At 42.5% G+C, this 15,000-nt stretch overlaps 1 protein-coding gene, 2 long non-coding RNA genes and 1 pseudogene across 3 annotated transcripts in view; 2 read left to right on the top strand and 2 right to left on the bottom strand.

Moving 5' to 3' along the window:
- The window catches only part of LOC138045240 (uncharacterized), an 8,007-nt pseudogene extending 6,594 nt beyond the window's left edge, over positions 1-1,413 (bottom strand).
- LOC138045249 (nuclear inhibitor of protein phosphatase 1-like) overlaps positions 1-15,000 on the top strand; it is a 54,206-nt gene that overhangs the window by 20,580 nt on the left and 18,626 nt on the right. The gene's annotated exons all lie outside the window — the stretch shown is intronic.
- LOC138044409 (uncharacterized) lies at positions 2,948-5,052 on the bottom strand. The gene is made up of 2 exons (XR_011131422.1): positions 3,999-5,052; positions 2,948-3,375 (listed from the first exon to the last, which is right to left on the bottom strand). It is a non-coding gene; the product is annotated as an uncharacterized lncRNA (long non-coding RNA).
- The window catches only part of LOC138044408 (uncharacterized), a 13,991-nt gene continuing 4,675 nt past the window's right edge, over positions 5,685-15,000 (top strand). Inside the window, exon 1 of the long non-coding RNA XR_011131421.1 lies at positions 5,685-5,786. This is a non-coding gene — a long non-coding RNA (uncharacterized lncRNA). The remainder of the gene's footprint in view (positions 5,787-15,000) is intronic.

Here is a 15,000-nt window from a genome sequence, read left to right as displayed (position 1 = left end):
TAGTTAACAACGGAAACTCGCAAGATGGTTTCAGCCTCAACTCTGATTGGTCCATTTGAATTTGACCGCGCGCTGGCAACACGACCGTTGTTGACTTGTGACTGGGCAGTCACGCATACAAGCCTCTGAGGAAAGCCGAAGAGGTGAATTTTGAGGCAAAGTTTCCGTTCGCCACGAGTCTTTCGGCCGCCAAAACACACGTATTTGGAGTGAAATTTATTGGGCTTTATGGAACTTTTGTTTTTATTGCGATTCGGGACTTTTCCTGTTGAGGAGAAAACGATTTGTGGAGTGAGGTCTGGCCAGCGATGGATGGAGTCACCGGCCTTCCCATTATTTCAGCAACGGCCTTCCGGATGACTTCACTAAACGGCGTCAGAATGGCTCGAAACTCGCCAAAAGAGACAAGTTGGTCACACATTTGAGGTAGGAAAACTTTATTTCAAATGAGATAGTTATTTACACAATTTTTTTACGATCGGTGATTTTCCCATACAATTCTCTATATACACAAACTGTCGCATACACCACGTATTTTCAGCTTGGGGCGCCTGTGAGGTTGAAAACAACATTTCTTCCACTGCAACCTAACAAAGGCTTGACTGGTTCACGTGGTCACGTGACCAAAAGGACGCCATGGGAGAAAAATGCTTAGCAACGAACCAGGCAGAAATTACGCGAGTTTGCTCAAATTATGCCAAAAATTATGCTAGCATAATCTATAAAGGCCTATTCTGATGTCGCTTTGTCGCTCATTTTCCAGCCCACCTGTCGCCTATTTGGCTAGAGACAGATGTCGCTGTCGTTTTTTCGCTGCAATACAATTGTCGCTGTCGCTTTTTCGCTAGAATACAAATGTTCGCTAAACGTGCTTAATTTTTGCGTCCTGTAATTAATAATGTAATATCATATAAGAGAAAACGAGCAGCCATGGAAGTGTTAATACGGTCATCGAAATACGTTATAATCAAGCAACAATTAAGCCCTCGCATTATTTATTATTAATTGCTGTCATTGCTAGACACTGCTTAAGCTTAAATGCAAGGAAGACCGTAAAAACTCTGTGAGTAATTGTTAGTCAGTAATAACTGGTAAACAGCTTCAGACAACTTACCTTTCCTTTCTTTCCCCTTGTGGCTCTTTTTGTCCTTCTTTTTGCTTTTCTTGAGAATGCTGTGACTGCTGTGCGATTTTTTAAAATGTTTCCCTATTTCACGTACTCCACGTTAACAAAAAGCGCCAGAACTGAGCCGTACAGACCCGCTAAAAGTCGTCGAATTACAGAGAATCGTGACTGACATGACTACGTGTCGACCTTTGTACCACAAAAGGTAATAAGACACATAAGACGCTCCCGGCATAACACTGCATAACAAGAGCGTAAAGTGTTTAATACGCTCATTTTTTTTTATTTATAAGAATGTTGTTTTTCCGGCCCAGGCTGAATATTCTTATATTTCTGCCGATTTTAGGCTGAAAATATTCTTGAAGAATCCAGTGAATCAAGAAAGTCAAGAATTGTTGCGTGTCTACAGTTCGTGGAACTTGGAGATCGATACCTGTATTCTTAAATTATAGCCTATGACATTTCCGTTTTAGAATTTATTGGGGTATCAATTTCTAGTGTTTGGTATCTAGATCTGTTTTCGCTAGGTTTTGTTATTTAAAAAAGAAAGAATTTGTCATGATACTTTTTTGCGGTTTAGTTTATGTCTTTTGTGCTGAATACTGTACATATGTATTACATGTACCGTTCATCGAACTGTCATTAGCGTTGAACATTTTGCTATAGTTAGCGCAGGTTTTTTCGTTTCGTTGGCTAGTTTCGCCGTTCAGAGAAAGGAATAATTTTATACGGTTAAGTTAAAAACATAAAATGGTATTGTATTTACAGATGTTTCAACACACAAAATTATATCTATCCTTTTCAAAATCTCAGCCTCGGCTTTATTCTTAAAATATTCTCAAGATTTTGCAAATTTCAGCCTTGATATTCTTATAAAATACATTCTTATAAAAAAAAAAGAATGTACTGTATCTTAATTTGCTCAAGAAATATACATGTAGCAACACCAACAGATGAGAAAATTTAGCGTCATACTGGTCTGGTCGGTCATGTCGCTGTCGAAATACCAAAGTGAAAAGATGTCGCTTTGTCGAAGTTAAAAATGGATTGTCGCTGTTGCAAATAGGCTTTGTAGATTGCGCTAGCATAATTTTAAGCATAATTTAGGAAAACGAGCATTATTTTAAGCCTTTATTTCAGTTTAGCACTGCTAGCATAATCCGAGCTTTTATGCGTTGAAAACAAAAAATAACCATCATAGTTCTAGAATAATTCGGTTTGCGTTTTATTTCTGTATTGTTTTTGGAAAATGTTGAGGTATGTGCTAAGGCCCATGGTCAAATATGGTCTGGCAGACCAGGTTTCCCTGTGCATGACTCTCCTCTAGCCACCACGCTTATGGCTCGGCGGCTTGGTCCCTCAGGCCACAGATCAAAGATGGCGTCGTCCTCGGGTACATCTACTTCCAGCACTTCCAGCGACCAACAATCTGATAACCTACCCCATTAGTCTTCTGCAGTTATGAAGGTTCTGCTGGTGCAGCCCTCGTCTGCAGCCGCTATTCTTAATTCATCGTTTAACGATTCACAAGAGCATGCTGTCGTGGACTATTTAAAGGCTTGCGTAATGCTTTATTGGATGGCGTCTAAAACAAGTATGTGGGCTAAAACTTTCTGACCCGGATTCAGAACCCAGAAACGGTTGATTTTGATAGCATTTGTTAATCATTTGGCTTTTCAAGGTGCGCACATGCGTATTTGCGATGCTAAAGACTGTAAGACTGGATGTGAATGTTCATTAAAGTTAGCGTCGCTCCTTTCCGATTTTTTTTCGGAAAGCGGGCGGCTGTACACAGGCTAATTAAAGTCAGAATTGACAGAGTTAAGCTACTGGTGATCTTTATTTTACTCAACATCTAAGTAGCATAATTTCGGTGACAGAGAGCATAATTTTCAGAAAGTAGCATAATTTTGGCATAATTTCTAAAAAATATAAGCGCTGCTAAAAGCATAATATGCTTTTTTTTGGGGGGCACAATCTACCAAAGCCTATCTCGCAAATTGTCGCTTTTTCTCCGTCAGGTTCTGTCGGCTGTCGGTGTTCTGGACCAAGATTGTCGCTACGTTTTTTGCAATTTTGGAGCGATGTCGCTTGTCGCCAAGAACCCCTTGGAAGGCCTCATTCATTCTTCCATTGTTTTTCTGATTCAATTTTTGAGTGTGTTTCTTGCAGAAAGATGATGTCTGCCTTTCTTTTACGTCACCATGTGAACATCGCTCTCCTTTTCTGAACTGAAGTTATTTATGCCCCTAACGTGTAAAGAAATTAATTTAAAGTTTGCCTTTAAAGAATTTTTTCATAATCAGAGAATGCAGTAGGATCCGTATGTATTTTCCTAGATAAAGTGGATCAAAGTTCATTTTTCTTTGCAAGCAATTAATAAACAAATATACGAAACGTACGAAACAGATAACATAAACAGATATAAACTAAACAAGTAACTTATTGTTTCCGTGCGTATCCTTTGAAAACCATCAATGGATTTATTCCAAGTTTTTCATAACATTGCCATAAAAAGGGAGATTCTTAGTTTCTTTCCCTCTGTATATTTGCCCGTTAATGATTAATTTATAGATGTGGAAATACGTTCTTTTGTTAGCCTGTTTTGCACTTTTTCAGACCGGGTACAACTTTCTGTGAATTTCATCTATTTCTTTAGGAAAGTCGACTGAGACTCCAATCTGCGTACCTTTCAAGTTCTTTAGAAATCTTTTTTCAAATTGAAAGTGACTAAATCTTACAATATCGGTCGTGGACGGTCCTGTGATCTTTGACTTGTGGGTTTCGTTGGGATTCTATGAATTCGCTCAAAGCGTATAGTATTGACATCCTTGGCAGAAATTTGCATCTTAGTAATGAACATATTTCTTACCAGTTTTTCGGTGTCTTCCTCAAGTTCCTCTTGGACATTGAAGATTTTCATATTTTCCCGCCGAGTATACTGAGGCCTCCAGTTTGATATATCGTCGTTTGTAGGATTCGAGTTCCGCATCGAGGGAGTCATTCTCTTCAGTGTTGTCATCAACCGCTTGAGTTGTTTTCGCCATTTCTCCTTTCAGGTAGCCGATTTCTTTCTCGGCAAACTCTAACTTTCAACCGTTTCTTTCAGGCCACATATTTGTTCTTTTAGTACTTAAATTTCACCAAACGCGGTAACTTAAAGAACCGTTTTAAATATCTAGTTTATTTCGTCGAAACGGGCCGACGCATCACCGCATCCCCCGAACTCCACTTGGTGTTCATACTTTTGAGTCGTGTTCGATAGTCGGTCCGTTGTTGTGTCAGTAACTTGAATTTATGGCACAATGAGCTATTCGTATTTAGTTTTTGGCGACTTTCTGAAGACACCGTCTCCAAACTTGAAAAAACTGGCCAGTTTTTTCAAGTTGGAACCCATTTCCATCCTCTTGATCCCTGCAGCTGGCTGCAAACAACAAAGAGTTGCTTCAGTGCACTTCAATGTTCATACAGCATCATTTTTTGATCTTCATTGATGCAAGGACGTCTTTTAATGTTTTGAAGTTTTGCTCAAATACCGTGACAGTGCCCCTTATAAGTAAAGGTCTTATGGGGATAATCGTTGTTACGTTTGAGTCGTGTTCGATAGTCGGTCCGTTGTTGTGTTAGTAACTTAGCTGGTAGATCTAAAATAAAGATGAACTACTCATTTTTAAGGCCGGTTACCTTGCTTGTTATAGCAGTGTTGCACTATGAATTTCATTACCAATGTCTACGCTTCATACTTATTTCTTTACAAATTAGAGGACCATTATGAAAAGCACTCATGCCTAAATTGTTTTGAAGGACGTTCCAATGATCAGCTTCCGCTTGAGTGTTTTAGATCTGGAAAATTAATGGCCTTAGACCCTCCTCACAAACGAAACACTTCATACTCCTGTGTCTTGGGTAATTAAAATTGCGGGACCATTATCAAAAGCACTCATGTCTAATTCGTCCCCTATCAGAACAAAACAAATTGTTTTGAAAGAAGTTTCAAAGCTTCCACTTGAGTGTTTCTGGCGACAGTCATTTATTGGGTATCACGTGGGATTCTTGGTTCATTGTCAGCAGCTGTGCACGAGCTTTTTACAATGGGCCTCGTGTTTAAAAAACATGTAACACCCTATTGCTTTCCGAATTTCAGAGAAGTGAGATTCAAATATAAAACAGAGGACAACTAGCTGATTCTACTTTTCAGTCCAAATCACCATGTTTTTATTTGAAAAGTTTCGTTTATTTCGTTAAAAACTACAGAACCATTATGAAAAGTATTTATGCCGAAATACTCGTCTAATGATAGAAAAGAAATTGTTTTGAAGGAATTTGTAACGGACAGCTCCCGTATGAGTGTTTCTTGTCGACAGACAAAATGCTTTCCCATTATTGTCACATGGTCTCACCTCTAATCAAGCAATATTTTTTATACACAAGGAATCCACCTTCCATACTATTCGTAATTGATATCAGATGTCAAGGGGCAGTGCTAATTTTGTGACTGTTTTCAGAACGAAAAATGCCAACATGATTAATAAAGTGGGCGGAGCAACTGTAAATGAAAGAATAAATAGGATACGACCTAGTGGATCTTTAAAAGTTTAGGTCCCGGTGTGAGAACGGAGCTGAGATCGAACTGAAGTTTGAAAAACCTCACCTTTACAAGGTACAGTTTGTTCTAAATGAAAGGCTGAATATTTGCAGGGTTGTGTCCTAAACATATATTCGCTTACAACCGAAATTTAGCATGTAACCAGAAGTTACCTGAGTAGCCCAGTTAGCATTCATTAGCTTACAATTTTCTTATTCGTTTGTGAAACTTTTTTTTTCGCTGGCTATTCAACAGCTTGTGAGATCAAAACCCAGCGAAAATACAGCAAATACAACATACTGAGTGGTGTTCGAGACACACTTTTGTTAGTGATCGACCCAATTCTGGTTTCTGCTGGAAGTAGTCTCTCAAATTCTCGTTGGTTCGTGAATGCCTTCTTTAGAGCTAACGTATTGACCGACATCTTGCAAGTACGGCACCATTTCCAAACGTCTCGCGAAATGGTTTCGTCATGAGGGTCAGTGAACAACTCTTATTGTCATGCAGGAACGACTTTTTTTCTCAACTCCTCGTAGTTATACTCTGGAGTACTCGTTAATGTTGTGACTACTATCTCTCAAACTTCAATCAAAAGTAAGACCTAGTGCCCGATAATAGGATCACAAACGAAACACGATGCCTGCGTATTAATTATTAGTCCTCTCAAAAGTATTGTGAACGATCAAATCAAGGAAGTTTTCAATGGGGATTTCTACGGTGGCCAAGAAAACGCAAACAAAAAGGCAAAACGTAAAAAAGGAGATTAAGAGTCCATGGATTTTCCACTGAAATGTACTGTAGTACCTGTAGTAGGTGAACCTGCAAGACGTGCAGTAGATGTGGTATATTAGTAAACTAGACGCTCCATGAGCGTAAACTGGGTTGCCTGTGGTACGTGTTACACAAAAACAAGCCACTGAGTTGGGTGGTATTGAACTGCAGCGTTCCAGTGCTTTTTTTTGAAAGTGGGGGGAGGGGGGTGATGTAGACCATTTGTGGGGTCACCCACACGTCATTCCAGTATTAAATGGTAAGGGGCATAATTTGAAAAAAGTCGGCCCGACGTTTTTCAAATTATGACAAATCGTCTTTAAAAAGGTCCTTTTTTCTCAGAATCATTTCGTTTGTGATGTAACGATAATTTTACCGGTAAAGGAATTCCACATTACCATTTTCGAGTTTTAAACTCGTGATTAACTAAAGATTTTCCCAAAACACCCTAAAATAACGTGGCACAGCCCCTTACCTAAAATAGTCCGCAAAAAAACCTAACTGCAAATTGCTCTGACGGACGTTTTCCTGCATGTCAAGCATGTCTAGAGTTGCACTAAGCAAACGTTTATGCCACACACTAGGGAAGGACTGAACATGTTGGTTCCGCTTCATAGTTTCTCTTTTTTTCAGTCTAATCTGATGACAGGTCAATTTTTTTTTCTGGTTTACGTTTGCACCAAATGGTATCGCAAACCCCACGAGTTACGATGTAGCACTTTTATTTCGCAGGGTTTAATTTTTGCGGATTTTGCGGATAGTACTTGATCCGCAAAAATGAGTTCCAGCAGAAAAAAAACACCAGCACAATTAAAAACCGTAAAAATTTACTCCCCATTAATATAACTAAAAATGGCTTTTAATCCACATAGCGGGGTCAAAAAGATCGTTTGTTTTGATATTTGCATTGAGAAAAAAGCAAATGGGGCTCGCTACTGTTACACTCCACAAGGAAAGTCCGTTTTTATCTACTTTAATTCGTGCAAACTAATCCAAAACATCAACACATTTTCTTTCTCTCTTCGCACACGGGATTCTCTCATCCCATAATAGTCTGCATCAGGCTTGGCCCAGTCTCTCGCGTCCTACTCGTTACACACTCCCCGTCCAACCGAAATGTTGTCCCGACATTTCCATGAATGACGCTAACTTACTAACAATAACAACTGCGGCACAAAAAGTCTAATTCTGTTGTGCCCTAGTGGCCGCTGTAGAGATACTGAGCTGTCCTAGACAGTGTTCGCTTTCAAAACCTGCTTGTACGCCATCTGTCTGAGCTGTACATGGTACACGATTCCTACAATTTATGCATCCTTTTAGAAATTAGTTCAGTTCCCTTGTCTCGGCAATGAAATCCTCCTAGACGTCTAGGCCGGCATGACCAAGTCCTTTACTAGCGTGATGCGAGTGTTAACCCACGGTGGGCTATCAGCAGGGTGCGCCTAATACAGGCTTATCCATACAGGCTGTGGTACTACATTCGGTAACTGCGACTGATACAGTGGGTACCATTGGATTTGTGGGTTACAACTGGGTAATAGCCATCCGGCCAAGACGGGTGGCGACATCAACTGCGGGGCTTGGATTGTGTCTACCACAGGATTGAGACGCTGATATTCCGGTATTCCCAATTGATTGTAAGTAAACGTCAGGGGTGGTCCTCTGTCTCTCCTTGGCCGTGTGTTATCCTCTGGGTGTTCCTCAGTGTCCGAGTCTTCACTTTCCGGAGCGGTGGTCCCTGTTTCGGGTAGGCTGGCGTATTCTGCTGCCTGTGGGCCAGCGTCCGCACTCGGTTCAGCCTGGGTCTCGGCGAGGGCATCTGACATGTCCTCAGAAGCCGCAAGATCACGCTGTCCCTCTATGTCGATAGGTGGAATGTCCATTTCAGCTACAGGGCCAAGGTCATGGACAGAAGGAGGGTACGGAATGGGTATACCATATTCATCGTCAGAACTTTCTCCGTTGTCGCTGGTGTGGGATGGTATGGTGAGTGTAGGCTTGGACGTTTTGTGAGCCACCCTCTTGTGAGTCGGCAGATCCAAGGGTAAGCCATCACAAGGGAGAAGCAAATTACGGTGTAAGACTCTCTGTTTGCCACGACCATGCTCAGGCTTTACTCGATAAACAGGGCTGTCAGCAATACGTTCTTCAACAACATGTATTTGCTGTTCCCAATAAGCACGGAGTTTCCCAGGTCCTCCTCTTTCTGATAGATTTCTTACGACGGTCACCAGGGTATAGAACAGCGCTTGAAGTTTTCTTGTCATAACAGGCTTTACTTCTGATGGATGATTTCACAATTTGTCTGGAGGCTAAGGCGTATGCTTCTTGCATATATATCTCTTTTCCACTTCTTCACATAGTCCAGCTAATTGACCGGCTGCTCTTTGTTGTCCAGATCAAACATCAGGTCAACTGGCAAGCGGGGAGAACGTCCAAACATTAGTTGAAATGGAGAAAAACCAGTGGATTCATGCCTTTTGCAATTGTAAGCGTGGATGAGTTTGTTCAAGGAGTCTTTCCATTTGGTTTTCTTTTCCTCAGGTAAGGTTCTCAACATCGAGAGCAGGGTATGGTTCATCCGCTCCACTTGGCCGTTACCTTGGGGTGGTGTGGGGTAGTCCGAGAACTAGCCACTCCGCTCATACGTTCAAGGTGGTGGAAAAATTTGGTTTTCGAACTCCCCACCCTGGTAGTGATATATACGTGCCGGGAAAGCAAATCTGGGGATAAACGCATTGTATACCTTTTCAGCAGCGGTACAGGCAGTCTTGTTGCGTGTCGCATAAGCTTGTGCATATCTAGTTAAATGATCAACAATCAGCAATACATATTCATATCCACCCTTGATCTTGTCCAGATGAAGGAAATCAACAGATACAAGTTCAAAGGGTGCTGATGTCACGACATTGTGCAACAGTGCCATGGTAGACGTGTTTGGTTTCTTCTGTTTGATACATCTGCACTTGCACTTGACAAACTGTTCAATATCATCATACCTATGAGGCCAGTAAAATCGAGATCTCGCCAGATCAACTTCTCGGTCCACTCCAAGGTGTCCCATCTCTACATGAAGTTCCTTTAGCACTAATGGTATGAGCTGTTTTGGTAGAACTAATTGTAAGTTAGAGCTGGTTCGGCGCCGCAGGATACCTTGACCGTCCATTTCCAATTTGTTCCATTCTCTCACTAGAGTGTTAACATCACGAGGATCATGCTTCAGCTGGGTTCCATATGGTCTGGCTCCATGAGACTTGTAGTGAATTACTCGGCTAATAACAGTGTCCTTATGCTGAGCCTCCTTAATTTCCTGTGGGCTGAATAACTTCACGTTCAGATCCTCCGGTGTAATTTCAGGTGTTGTCGCATCACCAATCACCGCTGTTATCTATGGGGTTGAGCCCTTGGACTGTTCCCTGACCGCTTGAATAGTAGCCCCAAAAACGTCCTGAGATACTTAATCGGTGCAGGTCCTCATGTAACTGTCCATGTCTAATGGCATGCTTAACAAGACATCTGCATCAACATTCATCTAGCTAGGCCGATATTTAATGGTGAAGTTGTGGTCTCCTAATTCTTCCACCCATCTGTGGCCAGTAGCATTCAGTTTGGCTGATGACATAATATATGTCAGCGGGTTGTTGTCAGTGAATACTACAAAAGTTGGAGCATAGAAGAGGTACTTCTTGAATTTGTCAGTGATTGCCCATTTCAGAGCGAGGAACTCTAGTTTCCCAGAGTGGAGATGATAGTTGCGCTCTGCTGGCGTCAGTGTTCTAGAGCCATATCCGACAACTCTCAGTTTGCCTCCCTGTTCCTGATACAAAACTGCACCAAGGCCTTCGGACGAAGCGTCTGTATGTAGCACAAATGGCTGCTCGAAATCAGGGTAGGCCATTACTCCTGGTTGCATTAGTAGGTCAATGAGGAGATTTAATCATTCCTGGTGTTCTTCGGTCCAGTTTATTTGTTGTTTTGATGACAGTTGTCATCCTAAAGGTGTCTTTCTCCTAGTTTTGGGGGCCTGTTTGCTCGTGTGTACAGCTGACGACAACAGAGCATACAGTGGTTTCGCTAATCTGGAGAAATCCTTTATGTACTGCCGGTAATAACTGATGAAGCCGAGGAGTTTGCGTAGGGCTCCCAGAGTCCTTGGCTTAGATTCCTTGAGCGCCATCACGGATGCTGCATCGGCTGGATCCATTGTATAACCATCCGCTGTGACCACCATTCCTAAATAACGAACTCTCGGCTTGAACAGATTACATTTCTTCACTTTCAGTTTGATACCATGTTCTTGCATACGTTTCAGCACCTGTCGCACGTCTTCTACATGTTCCATAAACGTCTTGCTGTGAACCAGGATATCGTCGAGATAGGGAATACATATCTCGTCCCGCAAGCCTTCCAAGCAGTTCTCCATATACCTCTGGTAAGCGGCTGGGGCATTTTTGAAACCAAATGGTACGCGGTTCCATCGGTACAACTCCCAGGGTGTGATGAATGCTGTTAAATGGCGGTGTTCTTCCGCTACGAATCCCTGATGATAGACTTTCCCTTGGTCAAGGACTGAGAAATAAGTGTTACCACTAAGGCTATTGAGGATATCTTGAATGCGGGGGATGGGTTGTCGATCATCCAGGGTTTTACTGTTCAGCTGACGATAGTGGACACAGTCTTAGGCTACCATCTTTCTTTCTTACGCAAACCACTGGTGACGAATATGGTGATTTCGATTTGCCTATCCAACCATGAGAGATCATGTCCTACAGGTGCGTCTTCACCTCTCCATACAGGGGCTTTGGGATGGAGTTGTATGTCGTCTGCACTGGTTTGTCGTCCTTGAGGTTGATATCCAACTCTAATTCCCTAGCACAGCCAATGTCATTGTCATCCACCGCAAAGGCGCCGCACTCCTCTTTTAACATTGCTGTCACTATGCTCTGCTGCTCACACGACAATTGTCTTAGGTCAACTGGTGGAACCCACTGCCCTTGCTCTTGTTCAGGCTTCCCAGGCTCCCGGTTTCCACTAGTATCTTCCCCATCTGTAACGCTTCTTGCTGACTCATCCTCCTTATGTTCGACCGGTAGTGGGGTAACAGACTGCACTACACGTATCATGCCCAGTTCGGTACGTTTACGTAAAGTTATCTCCCTCTGTGTTTGGTTATGTACTGGGACAAATATTCTACTTGATGACCAGGCTTGAATTCTGCGAAGGCACTCCCTCACTTCTAGCCCCTCAGGCCAAGTTTCTTCTTCTTTTGGTTCAAACACCACTGGTAAATCCTCCTCTAATGGTCCAAAATGTACTGGGCACTTAATCCTCACAGTCTCTCCTGGGGCTAAATATACGTCATGCCGTCCAACCCTAATCACCCCGGTGTCAGCCTCTTGTTCCTTAGTCTGGAAGAAGTTAACAAGTGCTTGCGCCCTGTTTCCTACTACTGACGGAAACGAATCACTCACTACTCGTGTAAGCACATTTGGGGTATCAGAATTGTCTTTTCTCTTTATCACCTCTTCAATGACATTGAACCCGATGATGGGATACTCTTTGTTATCCTGACTACCTACGAGTATAGGAACTTTCAATGGTTCTGACTGTTCAACATCCCCAGCCAGCTGAACGTCCACCTCAACCCAACCATAAGATGAGATTTCTGTACCATTCGCAGCTTGAAGGTTCAGTTCCTCCGCATCCAGTAATTCACTAACGTCTCTTACTAGTTCACCGGGTAGGTGGATCTCTTTCCAGCGCTTTGACATAACACAGACTTGAGCACCAGTATCCCACATGGCATCCACCTTTTGTCCTTGTAGAACACAGCTTACCATACACCTTCTTCCCACCAACTTTGTTAGTTTTGTACGCTGTCGTGGAGTTAGATGGGAGGGGAATGACGTTTTCATTTGGTCGACACTTTCCCTAGACTGTCAAGATTCCACATCCCTAATTGCTTTGCAAAGTTTCTTATGTTCCCCCCAATGCATTCTTTGACACACGTTTGAACAATGATGGCTGGCATGGCACTGTGAACGCCGTAAGTATTGATTAGCCCATTCTTCCCACTTCACACAGTTCACACATTGTTGGGACTGTCCCTGCGTCTCCTGGGCTGCTCCCTGTCCCGCGGGAGCGACCCCCAGCCGTTTCCCTGGAGGTTTTCTGACCTTTCAACCCATTGCTGGGGGCACTGATATCTGAAGTGTCCACGCTCTCCACACTTATAACAATGGTCACAACGGTACTCCAGCCCTTCCCTTTTGCACCTCAGACAACCCCTAGGGGGTTGTCCCGCTCTACGAATCTGTATTGGTTTGGGCCAGCGTTACGTTGATTCCCCATAGTTTCCCTGATGGCAGCAAGCTCCGCTTTCATCTCCCTAACTTCAGTAAGTAGATTGACTTTGACTGGTTTTTCTGGGGTCTTACCCTCCGCCGAGCTTTGGTTGTCGCTAGAAGAGGGCAACTGAGCGACTTGTTGCACAACGCCCTGTCTTGTGGGCTGTTCACGCCGAGTGCCAAGTTTTTGCCACCGTTCCATTTCATTGCTAACTGCCACATTCAACTTCTCAAACAGTTCTTCATCCGTCACTTCGGTATTTTGTAGGTAAGGTTTTACTTCCAATTTAATACTGTCACTCCGTAAACCAGTAGGCAATGAATGTAGGAACATGCACTGGACAAGCTTAGGGTCATATTTGAAATTAGAACCATCTTCTTGTGAGGCGACGAGTACTTTCTGCTTAAGATCGAGGAGGCGGACAAGAAACTCCTGTGGGGTTTCACCACCCTCTTGTGCCCCTGAGCTGAGAAGTTGGTACATTTCAGTCGCACCTTTCTCTTGGTAATATGACCGGAGAATTTTGCGTAGCGTGGCTAGTGTTAACTCAGGCTCACCTTCAAGGTAGCTTCGCAATCGAAGCCCGGAATTAATCGCCCGAATAACCGCTTCCGTTTCTTCCTTCTCCTGATAGCCACGGTTCAGCCCAGCATTAATTTGGTGGGCCAGGCTTGTAAAAATGAGTCGATCCTTTTGACGCGAATGTCCAATCTGGCCTGATATTTTAAACTCTTTCTTGGATGATGGGATCGTTGTGGATCCTTTCAATGTGCTAACGCTCGCTTCGTGGAAACCTGGTTTCTGTTCCTTCTCTTTTCCACTCTTGATCTCCGCGGGTGGTTTCTTTTTGTCCGCAATCGCTTCCTTAAGTTTCTGCAGTTTTTCGACATTCAGTTCTTCAGCGTCCAGATATTTCGTGATCCGTTGAATCAGGGCAAGGCGGCCCCACTCCTCCTTCAACTCTATTTGTAGTTCTGCACATAGCTCTCGAAGGCTCACTTCGTCCAAGGTGCAAACGGCGGCCCTTAGCTCGATCTGCGTTTCTTCCAGTTCCTCCGCCATTTTCTGTCACGTCGGGGTCACCAAATGTTACACTCCACAAGGAAAGTCCGTTTTTATCTACTTTAATTCGTGCAAACTAATCCAAAACATCAACACATTTTCTCTTTCTCTTCACACACGGGATTCTCTCATCCCATAATAGTCTGCATCGGGCTTGGCCCAGTCTCTTGCGTCCTACTCGTTACACTACAAACAAAGAGAAACGATAAAAGGTTAAGTCAATACCTTTCCAGTCTCTGGGGCATAAGAAACGAACCAAAAGACAAATGAAGAAAAAATAACATAGTTTTTGTATAAAACTCTGAATTTCGAATTCTCAGCGAAGGATTAATGACAATCGATCACAAAAACACTAGAATTCCTGGGGAAGGGTAGGATATTCTGACAGAAGGAAGAGGTTAATCACTTGCTAGGCAACCACAAAGGTGCACGTGATCACCTTGTGTCAAGGTTCTTGTTTATAATGTGTTAGTCATGCACTTTTAGAGTGGAACAACGTACGTTTTAGCCAAGAAACGTACGTCTTCAGTTTTTTTAATTTTGTTGTAATATTAACTGAATATTTATATTTCATTTGTGGGGTCCGGAAGCCTTCTTTGTCGGGTTATTGACCCGTGACCAGACTCTTACCTGGAACAATGTTGATCAATCCCTTCACTTAAGAACCATTTCTTTCAATAATGAAGAAAAAAATGGACAACAAGCTTTCTTTCAATTAATTCTTCACTGTCACATTTCCAATTTTTTTCTACCTGAAGACTGTGCAGACTGAGTTGAGTACAAAATAAATGTAAATTGCCCGACAACTGAGAGTGAGATGTGACTTCAGCAAACACTGTGACGCACTCAAGGCGTTCAATTCCTTCAATGTTTGTTAAACCGATAAAAAATTTGCCATTTGATTTCAGTATTGTACATAACACCAATTAGAAAAATATTAGAAACAAAGCTTACTTGATATCCAAAGCGAAAAATCATAGTGCAATTTTTGTCGAGGACCATTACTCGTCGTTTTAAAGGTTCCAAATATTTATTTTTCACCGCCTGTCTTGTTTATCCAATTGACGTTCCATTCTTGAGCTCCATAAGGATATATTTTGTTTAAAGA

The sequence above is a fragment of the Montipora capricornis genome, chromosome 4 (assembly GCF_036669925.1).
Source record: "Montipora capricornis isolate CH-2021 chromosome 4, ASM3666992v2, whole genome shotgun sequence".
Lineage (NCBI taxonomy): Eukaryota > Metazoa > Cnidaria > Anthozoa > Scleractinia > Acroporidae > Montipora > Montipora capricornis.
This window is presented reverse-complemented; position numbering and strand designations above follow the sequence as displayed.